Raw genomic sequence first — 15976 nt, forward strand, 5'->3', positions numbered from 1 at the left:
GTTTCACCACTCTTTTTTTAAAATTTTAAAAAATTTTTATTTTTTTCACATCAGGTTTATTTTATTTTATTTTATTTTTTTTGGATCAGAAAACAAAATTTTTTTTTTAAATTTTATTTTATTTTTAAACTTTACAATATTGTATTGGTTTTGCCAAATATCGAAATGAATCCGCCACAGGTATACATGTGTTCCCTATCCTGAACCCTCCTCCCTCCTCCCTCCCCATACCATCCCTCTGGGTCATCCCAGTGCACTAGCCCCAAGCATCCAGTATCGTGCATCGAACCTGGACTGGCGACTCGTTCTATATATGATATTATACGTATTTCAATGCCATTCTCCCAAATCATCCCACCCTCTCCCTCTCCCACAGAGTCCAAAAGACTGTTCTATATATCAGTGTTTCTTTTGCTGTCTTGTATACATGGTTATTGTTACCATCTTTCTAAATTCCATATATATGCTTTAGTATACTGTATTGGTGTTTTTCTTTCTGGCTTACTTCACTCTGTATAATAGGCTCCAGTTTCATCCACCTCATTAGAACTGATTCAAATGTATTCTTTTTAATGGCTGAGTAATACTCCATTGTGTATATGTACCACAGCTTTCTTATCCATTCATCTGCTGATGGACATCTAGGTTGCTTCCATGTCCTGGCTATTATAAACAGTGCTGCGATGAACTCTTTACTTCTTTGCTTGCCGTTTATGGGGTCCCAAAGAGTTGGACACGACTGAAGCGACTTAGCAGCAGCTGCAGCAGCAGCAGCAGCAGTAGGACAATTGTATCATATGCTTTGACTGACGGAAGAATAAGTGGTCAGAAGCCATTGTGTGCAGTGATTTTCCAATTCCTTAAAAAAGGTGAAATTGCCTTGAATACTTTGGTGGACTCTCTAGAGTCAAGGACCACGGATCTGCATGTCACCTGCCTGTGGTTTGTTCTCCTTGGTGGTACCCAGTGTCTCAGGTGCTGGATCCGTGGTGATGGTGCTTTGGGGACAGTGGGAGGGCTCAGGGAAGGTCCAGAGTCTGATTACTTTATGTTCAGTACCCACACCATATTTCTGCAGCAAAACTTTAAACTTTTCATTATTTAAAAACATTATTTAAAAATAATGTTTACTTGCTTAAGATCAAGTAGTTAGGATTGTGACTTGAATTTTTGACAAAACCATAAATATAAGTAATAGACTGACTTGGCTTTCATGGTTAAGGGATCAAGCAATGCACTTAGTAACTGGACAGGAAATACAAGGGGTCAAGATTTTAAAGTGACATCCATATGAAGCCCCAAGATTAGATAAACCTGGTCAAGTTCCTCTCAGTTAAGGGGCTCCCAACACACTTTGGCTTTTGTCAAACCTTCTCCTACCTTCTCTGTGATGCCCGTTTTGCTGACGGAGTAGTGAGGTTGACAATCCACTGACTGGAGCCCTTGGTGCATCTGTAGAAATCTGGCACTGCCCCAATCCCACACAAGTGGATGACTGGATTCTAAGCTATAGTCATTATCTCAGATCTTGGAAGACAGTGATTTTAAGATACAGTATTTATGCCTATTTATTGAATAAGAATAATCCAAAATGTGCCACATCATCACTAGGATTTTGTTATTTATATTACCTAAACATTCTGCAACAGATTCATTTTGTTGTAAAAATATGTCATAGGAACATACAGTTTTAATGTGTTTAAACACCTACAGATTCAGGGTTTCTTTGAGCAGAGCAATATTCTTTAAAAAGTATGCTAATTTTCAAGAAACATATTGTACTCCACTTTTTCACTGCTTGAAGTTGATGCAGACTTCTTGATCACTTAGAATGAAAACTTTAAAAACATTTTTTACAAAAATTTGATGGAGGGGGATGGAGGCTCAAGAGGGAGGGGATATATATATATATAATTATGGCTGATTTGACTTGTATGACAGAAACCAACACTATATGGTAAAGCAACTATTTAATTAAAAAATTAAAAAAAATAAAGGCCAAAGAATGTGAACATAAAGAAAGAGAAGTGAACATAAAGAATCAGTATCTTTATAATCTCCACCTAGATTTAACAATCATTAATGACCATAAAAAAGGTTAAGCACCGAAGAATTGATGCTTTCAAATTGTGCTAGAGAAAACTATTGAGAGTCCCTTGGTCAGCAAGGAGATCAAACAAGTCAATCCTCAAGAAAATCAACCCTGAATATTCATTGGAAGGACTGAAGCTGAAGCTTCAATACTTTGGCCACCTGATGCAAAGAGCCGACTCACTGGAATAAAACCCTGATGCTGGGAAAGATTGAGAGTGGGAGAAGAAGTTGATAGAGGATGAGGTGCCTGGATGGCATCATTGACTCAATAGACATGAGTTTGAGCAAACTCTGGGAGATAGTGAAGGGCAGGGAAGCCCAGAGTGCTACAGTCCATGGGGCTGCAAAGAGTTGGACACGATTTAGCGACTGAACGACAACAAATTTTCATCATTTTTGCTGTTTCTTTTGGTTAAATATTTAAAAATAAATTACAAGTAGCATGACAATTTACTTCTAAGCATTTTAGCATGTAGTGTTTAAATAGAAGAATATTATTCTATGTATCTATAATACCACTTTCCACTTAAAGTCAACAATTCCTTAAAACCATTTGTTGATAATAGCCAGTCTTTTTTTAAATTAATTTATTTTAATTGGATGCTAATTACTTTACAATATTGTAGTGGTTTTTGCCATACATTGACATGAATCAGCCATGGGTGTACATGTGTTCCCCATCCTGAACCCAGCCTCCCACCTCATTCCCCATTCCATCCCATCCATCTGGGTCATCCCAGTGCACCAGCCCTGAGCACCCTGTCTCATGCATCAAACCTGGACTGGTGATCTGTTTCACATAATATACATGTTTCAATGCTATTCTCTCAAATCATCCCACCCTCGCCTTCTCCCATAGAGTCCAAAAGACTGTTCTGTACATCTGTGTCTCTTTTGAACAACCAGTCTTTTTAAAATTTCTCTACTTCTTTCCAAATACCTTTTACAGAGGTTTTTAAAAACAAGAATACAATCAAATACTATGCACTCAATGACATTGCTAAATCCTAGAAGTTTCTTTAATCTGTAATAGTTCTTCTACTGCTTTCCCTCCACTGTACTGTGTTTTCTTTCATTACATTGATTATTGAAGGGGCTGGACCTATCGTCCTGTAGAATGTCTCACCTTCTGGATTTGTCTAGTTGTTTCTTTGAGTAATCCTTTAATTGTTATTCTAGCTCCTTTGTCTCCTGCTAGAACTAAAGCTTGGATTGTTGTTGTTTAGTTGCTAAACTGTATCCAACTCTTTGTGACTCCATGGACTGTAGCCCACCAGGCGCCTCTGTCCATGGGATTTCCCAGGCAAGAATACTGGAGTGGGTTGCCATTTCCTTTTCCAGGAGATCCTCCCAACCCAGGGATTGAACCTGCATCTTCTGCATTGGCAGATAGATTTTTTTTACTAGTGGGCCACCTGGGAAGCCAAGGTTGCAGTAGGCTTCATTTATTTGTTTATTTTTGTTGGGAATACTGTGTATGAGAAGTTGTATCCTGTGTATGACATCAATCATGTCAGGATAGACATAATGACTTGATGAGGCTAAGATCCATCACTAGAATAAAGTTAGGTGAGAAAAACCTATCTTTTGTAAAGTTTTGTATTCCCATTGCAATCAGCGAGGTATCTGAAATTTTGCAATGTTTTAAAACTTCATTTTAACTTAGAGCATTTTTTTCTGTATGATTTTTCTTATGTGAAACCCAAATAGTAACATTTCTTCTTCCTGTAAATGTAAATGCCTCCAGTCTGCTATGATGTGCTTGTGAGCTAAGTCGTGTCCAACTCTGTGCGACCGTGTGGACTGTAGCCCGCCAAGCTCCTCTGTCCATGGGATTTTCCAGGCAAGAATACTGGACTGGGGTGCTGTTTCCTCCTCCAGGGGATCTTCCTGACCCAGAGATTGAACCCAATTCTCTTATGTCTACCTGCATTGGCAGGTGAGTTCTTTACCACTAGGGCCACATGGGAAGCCCTCAGTCTGCTGTACCAGAAATGAATGCTATAAGCTCATCACTAGGTGCTGGAAAATTAACTGCTAAAAGAATCTTCTTTTTAAAAAATATATAACCCAGGGAAGACATGCTCCATTTCTGCTCTAAAAATGAGAATTTCATCAAAAGTGTTTTATTTGTGAATTGTTTATAGTTCTTGAAGTGGGCTCTTCTGATTTTATTTTATTGAGCTGATGTCTTTTATTCTTTTAAGCTGGTGGTCCCCAACCTTTTTGGTACCAGGGACCAAAAAGGAAGACAGTCTTTCCACAGACCAGGGGTGGGTTGGAGGATGGTTTCAGGATGATTCAAATGCAGTACGTTTATTATGCCATGGCTGAGCTGACAGGAGGCAAAGCTCAGTCGGTAATGCAAGTGCTGGGGAGCAGCTGTAAATACAGATGAAGCTTCACTCAGTCACCTGCTTCTCACCATCTGCTGTGTGGCCCAGTGTCTAACAGGCCTCAGACTGGTACTGCTCTGTAGCCTGACGGTTGGGAACCCTTGCTTTAAGCCACCTGTCCAGCTATTTTGGACAATCTAGGTAGAAGCCTAGGTAGTTTTCGTCCTGTATCGGTTGCTTTTTCTCCTGTGGACTTGAAAAGAGCAATTGTAACTGATGTGCTAACTGGTGATTGTAACCCCAAGACGAAAGGATGATCCTTGGGCTCTAGGATCAAACACACGCAAGATCAGGAGAAGAGTGAAGGGGAGTCCAAGACTGGTCAGCTCTCAGGCCTGTGGGATTCACACTGTTTGAGCCTCTGATTGAACAGATATTTTTCTGAGTTCCTAGGAAATATCTTTCAAAAACATGTAGTGTAAGTGGGTGGGGACTGTTGGTGCCTTTGCTCTGGGATGAGGAGAGAGCTTAGTGGCATTAGGTCGGAGAGAAGACTTCTGACTCTGAAATAACATTCCCAGTCGGGGTAGGTCTTGTGAATCTTCAAGGACCTTCTCAATGTCTCTCCAGGAGCTCTTCCCAGCTAACTCTACCCAATGAATATTTCCTTGCCACCACCTGTTTACTTACTTTGTGATAACTCCGGTTTTACTGGTAAAGGATCTGTTCTTTTCGTGACATCACTGGGTCATTTGTCCAGTGGTACCTAGTAATGGCCTTCTTGCCATTTCTACTCTCTCATTTGACATTTTCTTTTTTTTTTTTTTTATCAGAACAAGGTATGAACTGTTAGTATTTGGGGATTCAGTGTCTGAATTTCACCTTACGGATATGCTTGTAGGTATGGAATTTATAAATACAGTATTTTAAAAAATGGTCTGTATATGATGGAATTCAGTTGATAACAAGCACTTTCCAAGCACTTGTTTTATATCAGGCATTGAGTTCTTTAAAGGAGTAATTATTTATTTTTCAAAACTTTTCATTTTGTATTGGGGTATAGCTGATTAGGGACTTCCTGCGTAGGTCAGCTGGTAAAGAACTCACCTGCAATGCAGGAGACTCTGGTTCAGTTCCTGGATTGGGAAGTTCCCCTGGAGAAGAGATAGGCTACCTACTCCAGTATCCTTGGGCTTTCTTGGTGGCTTAGACAGTAAAGAATCTGCCTGCAATGCAGGAGACCTGGGTTTGATCTGATCCCTGGGTTGGGAAGATCCCCTGGAGGAGGGCATGGCAACCCACTCAAGTATTCTTGCCTGGAGAATCCCCATGGACAGAGGAGCCTGGCTGGCTATAGTCCTTGGGGTTGAAGAGTCGAATACAACTGAGTGACTAAGCACAGCAGAGCACAGCAGAGTTAATTGGCACATAGCCAATTAACAATGTTGTGATAGTTTCAGGTGAACAGCAAAGAGACTCAGCCATACATATATATGTATCCATTCTCTCCCAAGCCACTCTTCCATCCAGGTTGCCACATAGGAGTAATTATTTAAATTAGACAGAAGTGAGTTCAACTTCTTACCCTATCATATATGAATATGTGACCCACCACACGGTCTTCCCATTGTTAGTTCCATCTAGTTCTTCTATGATATTTTCTTTTAATTTGCCAATTAATTTTAATTTGTATTTAATGAATGTTGTTCAGTTCAGTTTAGTTCAGTCGCTTAGTCGTGTCCGACTCTTTGCGACCCCATGAATCGCAGCACGCCAGGCCTCCCTGTCCATCACCAACTCCCGGAGTTCACCCATACTCACGTCCATCGAGTTAGTGATGCCATCCAGCCATCTCATCCTCTGTTGTCCCCTTCTCCTCCTGCCCCCAATCCCTCCCAGCATCAGAGTCTTTGCCAATGAGTCAACTCTTCACATGAGGTGGCCAAAGTATTGGAGTTTCAGCCTTAGCATCATTCCTTCCAAAGAAATCCCAAGGCTGATCTCCTTCAGAATGGATGGGTTGGATCTCCTTGCAGTCCAAGGGACTCTCAAGAGTCTTCTCCAACATCACAGTTCAAAAGCATCAATTCTTTGGCGCTCAGCTTTCTTCACAGTCCAACTCTCACATCCATACATGACCACAGGAAAAACCATAGCCTTGAGTAGACGGACCTTTGTTGGCAAAGTAATGTCTCAGCTTTTTAATATGCTATCTAGGTTGGTCATAACTTTCCTTCCAAGGAGTAAGCGTCTTTTAATTTCATGGCTGCAATCACCATCTGCAGTGATTTGGGAGCCCAGAAAAATAAAGTCTGACACTGTTTCCACTGTTTCCCCATCTATTTCCCATGAAGTGATGGGACCAGATGCCATGATCTTCATTTTCTGAATGTTGAGCTTTAAGCCAATTTTTTCACTCTCCTCTTTCACTTTCATCAAGAGGCTTTTGAGTTCCTCTTCACTTTCTGCCCTAAGGATGGTGTCATCTGCATATCTGAGGTTATTGATATTTCTTCCGGGAATCTTGATTCCATCTTGTGCTTCTTCCAGCCCAGAGTTTCTCATGATGTACTCTGCATAGAAGTTAAATAAGTTGTTAGTGTATTTGATAAATGTTGTTAAAATGTGGTGGGATTACTTATAACTGATTACTTCGTGGTAGTCATTCATATTTGAAACTATTGCAGTAGATGCGTGTGTATGTATGTACTCAGTTGTGTCTGACTCTTTGTGACCCTATGGACTGTAGCCCACCAGACTCCTCTGTCTGTGGAATTTTCCAGGCAAGAATACTGGAGCAGGTTGCCCATTCCTACTCCAGGGGATCTTCCCTACCCAGGGATTGAACCTGCATCTTCTGCATGGGCAGGCAGATTCTTTACCACTGATCCATCTGGGAAGCCCTGTAGCGAAAGATAATATGGACTAAATCCCCAAAGAAAGGAGTCAAGGGGCAAGTGGGCAGCAAACTCATACATTATTTCCCCATGAGATTCAGAGGACTCCTCCCAATTCTGAGACATACACAGTAGATCATAGCATGGATTTTGAACAAAGGCTTAATACACTTAAACCTCTGTGGTACGCTGTCACAGTGAAACACAGTAGTACAATAACCTTCCTCTTCTGCTTTTTTTCTTCCTTGGCACTTTGCCATCACCACCCTCTGCCATCTAGATTGTCTCAGCTATCTCGTCTTGCCAGTGCTGTTATTGTGGTTAAAGGCAGTGGAACTCAGAGGCACAACATTACTACAATTACACAAGTCAATAAGATCTTAAAAGATAAATGGGCAAAGGATAAATGAAAAAACTTACTCATTGGTTAAATCAGTCACTTAGAAAAGTGTTTTAATCCTCTAGTAATAAAAAATGTAAATAAAGAAATAATAAACTAGTTTTGGGGCAGATGTTTAAGTAATACTTTTGTTAGAAAATGTGATGTTTCCTATACTGGCAAGATATTGGTAGCAATTTATATTGCTTTATTTTTATTGCAAGCCAATTAGGCAATATCAAGAGGGTGAAATATTCATACTTGCTTGAGTAAATATTTCCATTTGGGGGAATTTACAGTGAGAAAACACTATATGTGTTTGAATATGAGGTGAAGCTTATAATCCTCAGAGAAGAGACGGCTCCCTTATATTTGATTCCTTACAAAAGTACAGAAAACAACATTACAATACTTTTATGTAATTCTTTGATTTTGCACAGTTAAGTCTAGCTTAGTGAAGGCACATCCACCTCTAATGATGTTAATGAATGCTAGTTCACAGATACCTCTGGAAGTCGGCTGATGAGCTTAGTGAAAAAGATGACTAATAAGTTTAACAACCACTTAGTCACTATTCTTAGTAACTATTCTTGGGAGTAAGGCTTTGAAATTACAAGTATTCAAATTGCTTAAACAAATCTTAGCAAGTAATTTTTGTGGAAATTATGAATATTCACTTATAGGAGACATGACAATGAACATTTTGTGAATAGACGTTGTGGTTCAAAATATTTTAGCTTCATATATGGATTACTAATGTGCTATAATTCAATCAAGTGAGTTTGATATGCTCTCAAGAAATGTTTGAATATTTAAAAATGCAGCTCTACTAGTGATAAATACTTTGCTTTGAGATGATTGAGAGGAATTGAAAAAAATTCTGTGAACTATGAGAAAAAACAAAAACAAGTATATCAAAATTAATATATTGATGCTATTTTATATGAAATGTGATTTTAAATATGCATGTGTAACAAAATAATACATTAAAGATTTAAAGAAACATTTGACAATTTATCTATCCTTCTTAGGGTTTATATAATCAAGTTGGCTAAGAACCTTTATTTTGAATCCTTTATTTGAGAGAAAGTGTGACTTACATATATACAAACTTCATATATGTATATATATATATATGAAATTTTGCTCACATACAATAGGATAATTTTAAATAATGAAAAGTTATATACAGATGTGTTCATTACAGCAATTTTTATAATGGAAATGTAGAAGCTGCCTAAATTCTCCATTGTAACAGTACTGATTATACCATACCTTATTCTTGGATACAATATTAATGTAGCTTATTAAAAATACTGTTAATAAAAAGTACCTAATAAAGTAGAGAATTGATTTCATAATGTTGTGAAAGTTGCTCAGTCATGTCTGACTCTTTGTGACCCCATGGACTATACAGTCCCTGGACTTCTCCAGGCCAGAATACTGGAGTGGGTAGCCTTTCCCTTCTCCAGGGGATTGAACCCAGGTTTCCTGCATTGTGGGACAGATTCTTTACAAACTGAGCCACAAGGGAAGCCCAAGAATACTGGACTGCGTAGCCCATCCCTTCTCCGGAGGATCTACCGAACCAGGAATTGAACTGGGGTCTCCTGAATTGCAGGCAGATTCTTTACCAACTGAGCTATCAGGAAGCCTTCATAATGTTGAAATAGATACAAATATGTATATGGGATATAATTACATATACAGAGTGTGTAATAAATTATACATTGAGAAAGAAAGTGGGAAAGGATATACCAAAATAGCAACTGTCTTTCCTTTTTGGTGACAGTCCTGATTGTCTTTCAGCATAGATGCTATAATGAATTCTCCAGAGGAAAAGAACTCAGGTCATTGAGTTCTAGCACTCAACGATGAGGACAAACTTTCTAGTGTATTCATCCCCCCGAACTTACTCTCTCACAAGTATATTTGCTTCACTGTCAAATGGCTGTCAACTGTAAAAAGAAATTCCTGGTATTGAATTTGAATTTTTTTTTTCATATCTATATCTACATCTAGATCTATATCTGGAAATCTCTGTCTCCATCTATCTATCATCTTCATATTTCCCTTTTTGGTCCCAGTTCCTCCCTCTGCTGCAGACAGGTTAATGTTCTCTATCTTACTAGACACAGGGAAAGAACTACCCACTCTGGGAGACTCCAGACTCTCCTTCTTGTCTGATCCACACTGAGCCTCCAAACAAAGGGAGAATGTGCTTCTATCTTTCATTCAAGGCAGGGTCCTAAAGCTTTGAAAATTCTGCCATGGTTGCTTTAGTCTTAGCTCATGGCGACTTCCTTGGTGGCTCAGATGGTAAAGTGTCTGTCTACAATGCGAGAGACCTGGGTTCGATCCCTGGGTTGGGAAGATTCCCTGGAGAAGGAAATGGCAACCCACTCCAGTACTCTTGCCTTGAAAATCCCATGGAGGAGCTTGGTGCAGGCTATTGTCCATGGGGTCGCAAAGAGTCGGGCACTACTGAACGACTTCACTATTGTCTCTATTAAATACAACATTCCCTCCCTCTCACCCCAGCCTTAGAAAACCTAAAGCCTCCATCAGTTTCCATTGTCCACTAAATTACTATTACCTGATTTCAGGTCATTTTTTGATACCAGGTTTTGATGGAAACAGAATAAAAGCATATGAGGGATGCGATAGTGAGGAGGACCCAAGGAAAGGGCCCAGCAAGACGTGGATGAGGAGCCATAGATGATCTACTTTATAGTTTGCAAAGGGCTGGCAGCCTCCCTTAGCTACTGCCGAGACTTTGGATCATTCCAGCTATAGCTAAGCACTTCTTTTGGTGAAGTCTGCAAGATTCAAGGATTGTGTACTCCTTGAAAGCACATATTATCTCTCAGAGATGTTAAGAAAATACACATCCTAATACTGATGTTTTTATTTTCTAGGAAGTATTGGGTCACAATCAATTCTAGTGATAAACACTCTGCGTCTTTACAAATAAATACTCAGTGTTTTCCCTGGAACTAATGTCTTTGTTCTTTCCTTGTACTTTGTACCCATGCTTCCTATTTTCCTTTGTTTTACCAAGTAGGCAGTGGACAGAAGGGACCATTTTGTTGGGTCACAAAGGTAGCAAAAGAAATATACAGACTTAGGAAAAGTCAAGATACAATCTCTTACAGATAGTTGAAGTACAAGGACATCCTTGCAAAGCCTGGCACAAATAACAATAACTTTCTCATGAGCAGACTCCCCAGCCCCATTGTCCTACATGTGGAGAAAAGGAAGGTCCTGCTGCTCACAGCTCTGAAAGTCTGTCCTGTGTGTGATCACCACGTGGATTCAGAGAGTGAGCTGGACAAGGTCAGTGATTTAAGAAGGCATTCTGTCCAAGTCTTATATAGATTGGCAGGCATGCCTAAAGTACATGTAAAGTTGTGATACTTGTGATACCTGTTTTCCAATAATTCCCTGAACTCCCAGCCTCTTAAACTTAGCCATCACTCAGGTTCCTCAATTCCCAACAGGCAGCATTAAATCTTTGAAGATGCAAAGGAGTGAGTCTCCCAGGTGCTCTCTTTGGGCAGGTGTCAGATGGGATCAGAAGTATGGGAATTTCTGAGAAGCAGATTCTCATGCCCTGCCCTGGGGGATGCTTCCTGGGTAGTTGGTGGTTGTGCCCCACATCTGTTATAAACTGGCTGAAAGCCAGCAGCTTTTGTTTTCTGAATAGGAAAGTAACTCAAATGTGGGGTGTCAAGGGGTGCAAGAACCACAGGATGTGGATATTCTGGGTCTCTGGTACCTCATAAGGAAGTCACATCTGTTGTAATAAGCAGGTGGTGAGAAACCTGAGTCAGCAGTGGACTTGAGCAGTTTCCCAACACCCGGCTCCCATCCATCCCACCACTTTCCACCTCTCTCTTAGAACATAGGCTTTCCCTGGTTTATTGGACAATCTGTGTAGTCAGGTGTGACTTCTGGGATCAGTGTGATGGCATCAACTATGCTGAATAAGGAGATCCTCCTTCAGATGTGGTGGAGACCAGATGGCTTGGGGTGTGGAAGCCAAAAGGCAATGGCAGAAACGTCCTAATCCCTTGTCGCAAAACTTCTGTTAGAGAGAATTTTCTCCTGAAACTAGAAATTAGTAAATCTTGGTGCAAAATTATCCTCCCTCCATACACTCAATCTGCACTGACAGTTGAGTTAATTAGCATATGTTGGATGGAGTCTCAATTTTCATCATAGAATTCTGTGTATGCAGAAACTATGTACAGGAAGTGGGAGAAATATATCCAAATGTAAAAACAAGGTGGGTAGAAACTTGCTTTATATGTAGCCCTTGGAGTCTGTACTGAAGAGATGGGAAGATTTTACTCTGGAGTCAGTTTCACTTCTTTCACTTTGAGTCTGAAGACTAACAAAGACTGTTGACTTGGTCTAGGTTATTTTTGTGTAAACCAGATCTGTCATAAATACATGGTAGAATGAGGTGTGGTATCAGAGAACACAAGTAGAGCAGAGAGTTGGAGTTTTGAAGGTGACAACTCTTCTTTCTTTCTTCCATTGAAGGTGTATAATCTGGACAGCTCCCATCATAGTCCACAGAACTGGTGCATCCCAACCTTTGTCCTGGAGCTTCGTAACCCAAACCTCAGGTAGAATTTAAGATTCAGCACTGCAACTTTAAAACAGTGGTATGTGTAGAGCCCAACCTTCTTCCCTTGTGCTTCCTGTTTGGCTTCCCCTGGGCTTCCTTGGGCTTCCCTTGTGGCTCAGCTGGTAAAGAATCCACCTGCAATGCGGGAGACCTGGGTTCTATCCCTGGGTTGGGAAGATCCCTTGGAGAAGAGAAAGGCTACCCACTCCAGTGTTCTGGCCTAGAGAATTCCATGGACAGTCCATGGGATCCCAAAGAGTCAGACATGACTGAGCAACTTTCACTCACTTCACATCCTTCTTCCAATAGCAAATTACAGTGATGAAGTAGGTGGACCTGGATTTAGGTAGAAACTTCCAATCTTTCTGAATCAGACTATTTCTTTAATAGTCACAGTATCAGTGGAATTCAAGCTTGATCCCCAAAAGATATGCTTTACACGTCTTCTCCCTTCAGAACATGCAAAATGCTGCTCTGGAAACAGATCTCTGAGAAAATGCCCATCAGTGGCACAAGGTGGTGCTGTCTAGACTTGGAGGGGTAGGGGTAGGATTGAGATGCAAAAAACCAGAGTAGGAAGGGACCATGTTGCATCGCTTCCCTGTTGAGATGTAAACGATCTGGGAACCATCATTGCTGGAAGGTGTAAAGCTCAGGATGAAGGAGACTGGGAGGATTTCAAAGAGGAAAGTTTGAATTTATCAAGTGGAAGCCCAATGGTCAATATTAGGGAAAGATATTGAGAAGTAAATGCCACAGAAGACACTGCGAGAAATTGACCATGAACAAATGACATGGAGGGGATGTTTATGGTGACTATTTGTCCAGAGATTTCCAAGCTTGAGCTCCTTGCTCCTGGAAGGTGCCCGGGATAACAGAAGAATGGAAGAGGAAGTCCCTCCATAGAGGTGTGTGACAAAAATTAATAATTTCACTTGTATGTTGACCTTATAATGGAAATACAAAAGTACAGGACAGCCTTTTGGCTGTTGGCTTCAGAAAAGAAATACTAGAAAATAAAAATAAGCCAGAATATTTATAGAAAAAGAGGAAATTCCGTGCTTATCGAATGGTCAGATTTTATATAGTTTGGAACTTGCTATTTTCCATCAGAAAGTTGATAACAACATTTCAGTGAACTTGGATCTGGATGCCTCATGTGGAATAAAAGTGGCAGCTGCTCTTTTGTGTGAGTTCAATAGGGAGACACAGGGGATGACTGGTCTGATCCCTGATTCTGCTGTTTAGCAGGGCTTCTGGCTCAGAAACACATTGAAATGTCTTGCGTTTTTCAGGTCTTTTGTTTTCAAATGCTGTTCAGGGCTGTTATTACACCTGAAGATATTACTTTTCTCACCTTGTGTACGTATGATGTCAGACACCCTGTACTGACACAGATGACTAATTTACAAGCATTACCTAAGTCTAATTAATATCAGTACCTGAAGTAGTTTATAAAGATTGGATTCTGAGGCTATAATTTAGGAATATAGACTTTCGGTCTTTTTCTTACTGGCTCCCAATATAACCAGATAATTCTCTGTCTGGTTTCTTGAGGGCCAAGTTATTTTTTTGCAGAACCATTCTTAGCCATTCTTTAACCATTTTTAAAACCTAGGGGAGTGTAAGACTACAGAGAAGCCACAGCCCAAAGCCCAGGCTGCTGACTTGAGCACAGATGGGAGAATGTTAACGGCCAAGAAATATGAGGTCTTTGGCTCTTTTCCCAGAACTGCCAGGCTAAGACCTTGGCAGAGACCCAACAGGAAACTGAACTCCATTTGCATATCCTTTTATACATGGGAGATTAAAAGCTTCAACCTTGAGTGATCACAGTTTTTGAAAAATCCCGATGAGGCATTAAAGAGGAGGAGGAGTGTCCCAAGGGAGGTGAGCTGGAGGCAAAGTAAGGTAGGTCTGAGGTTAGCACTGACTTTCAATCCCCTTTGATTAACCATGAGTGTATTTTGTTTAGTTCTTTTTCTGATTTTATCCTTATCGAATCACATAAAGGAATCAGCCAGGCAGGAATCTGGGCATCACAATCTTGGGAATCTATGAAATGTGATTCCCTTTGTCCCACAGCTGCTTCCTTCTCTTTCTTGTTGGACTGAGACCCACAGCTTGTTAGTGCTGAAGCAGGCATGTTGTTGTTTGGTCGCGAAGTCGTGTCTGACTCTTTGTGACCCTTTGTACTGCAGCCTGCCAGGCTCCTTTGTCCATGGAATTCTCCAGGCAAGAATACTGGAGTGGGTAGCTATTTTTACTCCGGGGAATCTTCCCAACCTAGGGATCGAACTCGAGTCTCCTGCACTGGCAGGTGGATTCTTTACCTCTGAGCCACCAGGGAAACCCTAAGGAAGCGTAGCGATCAGCTAATATAACCTATTGTACAGATGACAATCTGAGGCTCAAAGAGTTTGAGTGACTTATGTCAAGTCACAGAATAAGAAGTGAAGTTCTGACTCCCCCTCTCCCATACTTTTGTCAACAGGCTGCCAGTTCCTCTTAGCAGGTGGAAGTTTCCTCAGATCTCAGCTTCTTTCCCTCAAGGGATTTGGCACAGATAATACCCTTCACTGTCTTCTACCAACAGAACAAGCATTTCTGGCAAAACAGTAGCTCTGATTCCCTGACTTTTCTTCCTAATTCGCCTGCATAAGCTCTCTAGTTTTTTTTTTTTTTTTTAAATGGACAAAGCCAAAGTACTGAAATGAGGATTTACCTTTGGGATTTACCTATGGGATTTATTTAGGGAACTTGAGTTTCTTGGCCAAGTGCTATGGTGAACTAAGCCTAGGAAGAAGGCATGAGTAACATGAGGATGGACAAATGTCACCCCTCACAGGTTAGTAACTAAACGTAACAGGTTCTTTTATAAGGATGAAGAAAGATCTCTGCATTCCTAATAAGGTACGTCAATCAAATATCCTAAGACTGGGAAGGCCCTGCAGGAAATATCCTCAAAGCTCGAAGGCTGAGCTTTCTGAAAGTTGAGATTCCCTGGTCCAGCTATTTTCCTAGACATGTGAACCATGTCTATTGGAAGAGTTTGACATCAAAAATTCATTCTCCTTGTTACTTTTGCTAAATCTGGGACTGGCCTGGGCCACCTTCATCTGGTTCAGACAGAGGGCAATGAAGACACAGTATGTTACTGGGGACCTAGACCTTCCAGTACTGGACTCATCTTTGAGACATTCACTATCATCAATGATGACAGTGTTCATCAATGCAAGAATGTGGAGAAGTTGTGTGGAAAGAACATTCCTGATGAGATATTTTTATGAAAAACACGCTGGCAGCACCTTTGGAGTTTTTGGTTTGAAAAAGTCTTACTGATTATTATCAACGTTTCTTCCCATTTTAGATCTTTATTCTCTCTTCTGAGTAAAAACCACCCTCCTTCAGACCACTAAGAGCTGAGTGTTGGGACTTCCCTGGTGGTTCAGTGGTTAAGACCTTGCCCTTCAACGCAGGGGATGTGGATTCAATCCCGGGTGGGGGAGGTAAGATCCCACATGCCTTGTGACCAAAAAACCAAAACATAAAACAGAAGCAATATTGTCACAAATTCAACAAAAACTTTAAAAATGGTCCACATTAAAAAAAAAGAGAGAATAGGAGTCAAGGG

General features: G+C 40.5%; 1 long non-coding RNA gene and 1 gene segment (V, D, J or C); one reads left to right on the forward strand and one right to left on the reverse strand.

Moving 5' to 3' along the window:
- Positions 1-15976, reverse strand: part of LOC113899945 — a 1425504-nt gene that overhangs the window by 190534 nt on the left and 1218994 nt on the right.
- Positions 14162-15976, forward strand: part of LOC113899959 — a 36349-nt gene continuing 34534 nt past the window's right edge. The window contains exon 1 of the long non-coding RNA XR_003513037.1: positions 14162-14253. This is a non-coding gene — a long non-coding RNA (uncharacterized LOC113899959). The remainder of the gene's footprint in view (positions 14254-15976) is intronic.

The sequence above is a fragment of the Bos indicus x Bos taurus genome, chromosome 10, assembly GCF_003369695.1.
Source record: "Bos indicus x Bos taurus breed Angus x Brahman F1 hybrid chromosome 10, Bos_hybrid_MaternalHap_v2.0, whole genome shotgun sequence".
Classification (NCBI taxonomy): Eukaryota; Metazoa; Chordata; class Mammalia; order Artiodactyla; family Bovidae; genus Bos; species Bos indicus x Bos taurus.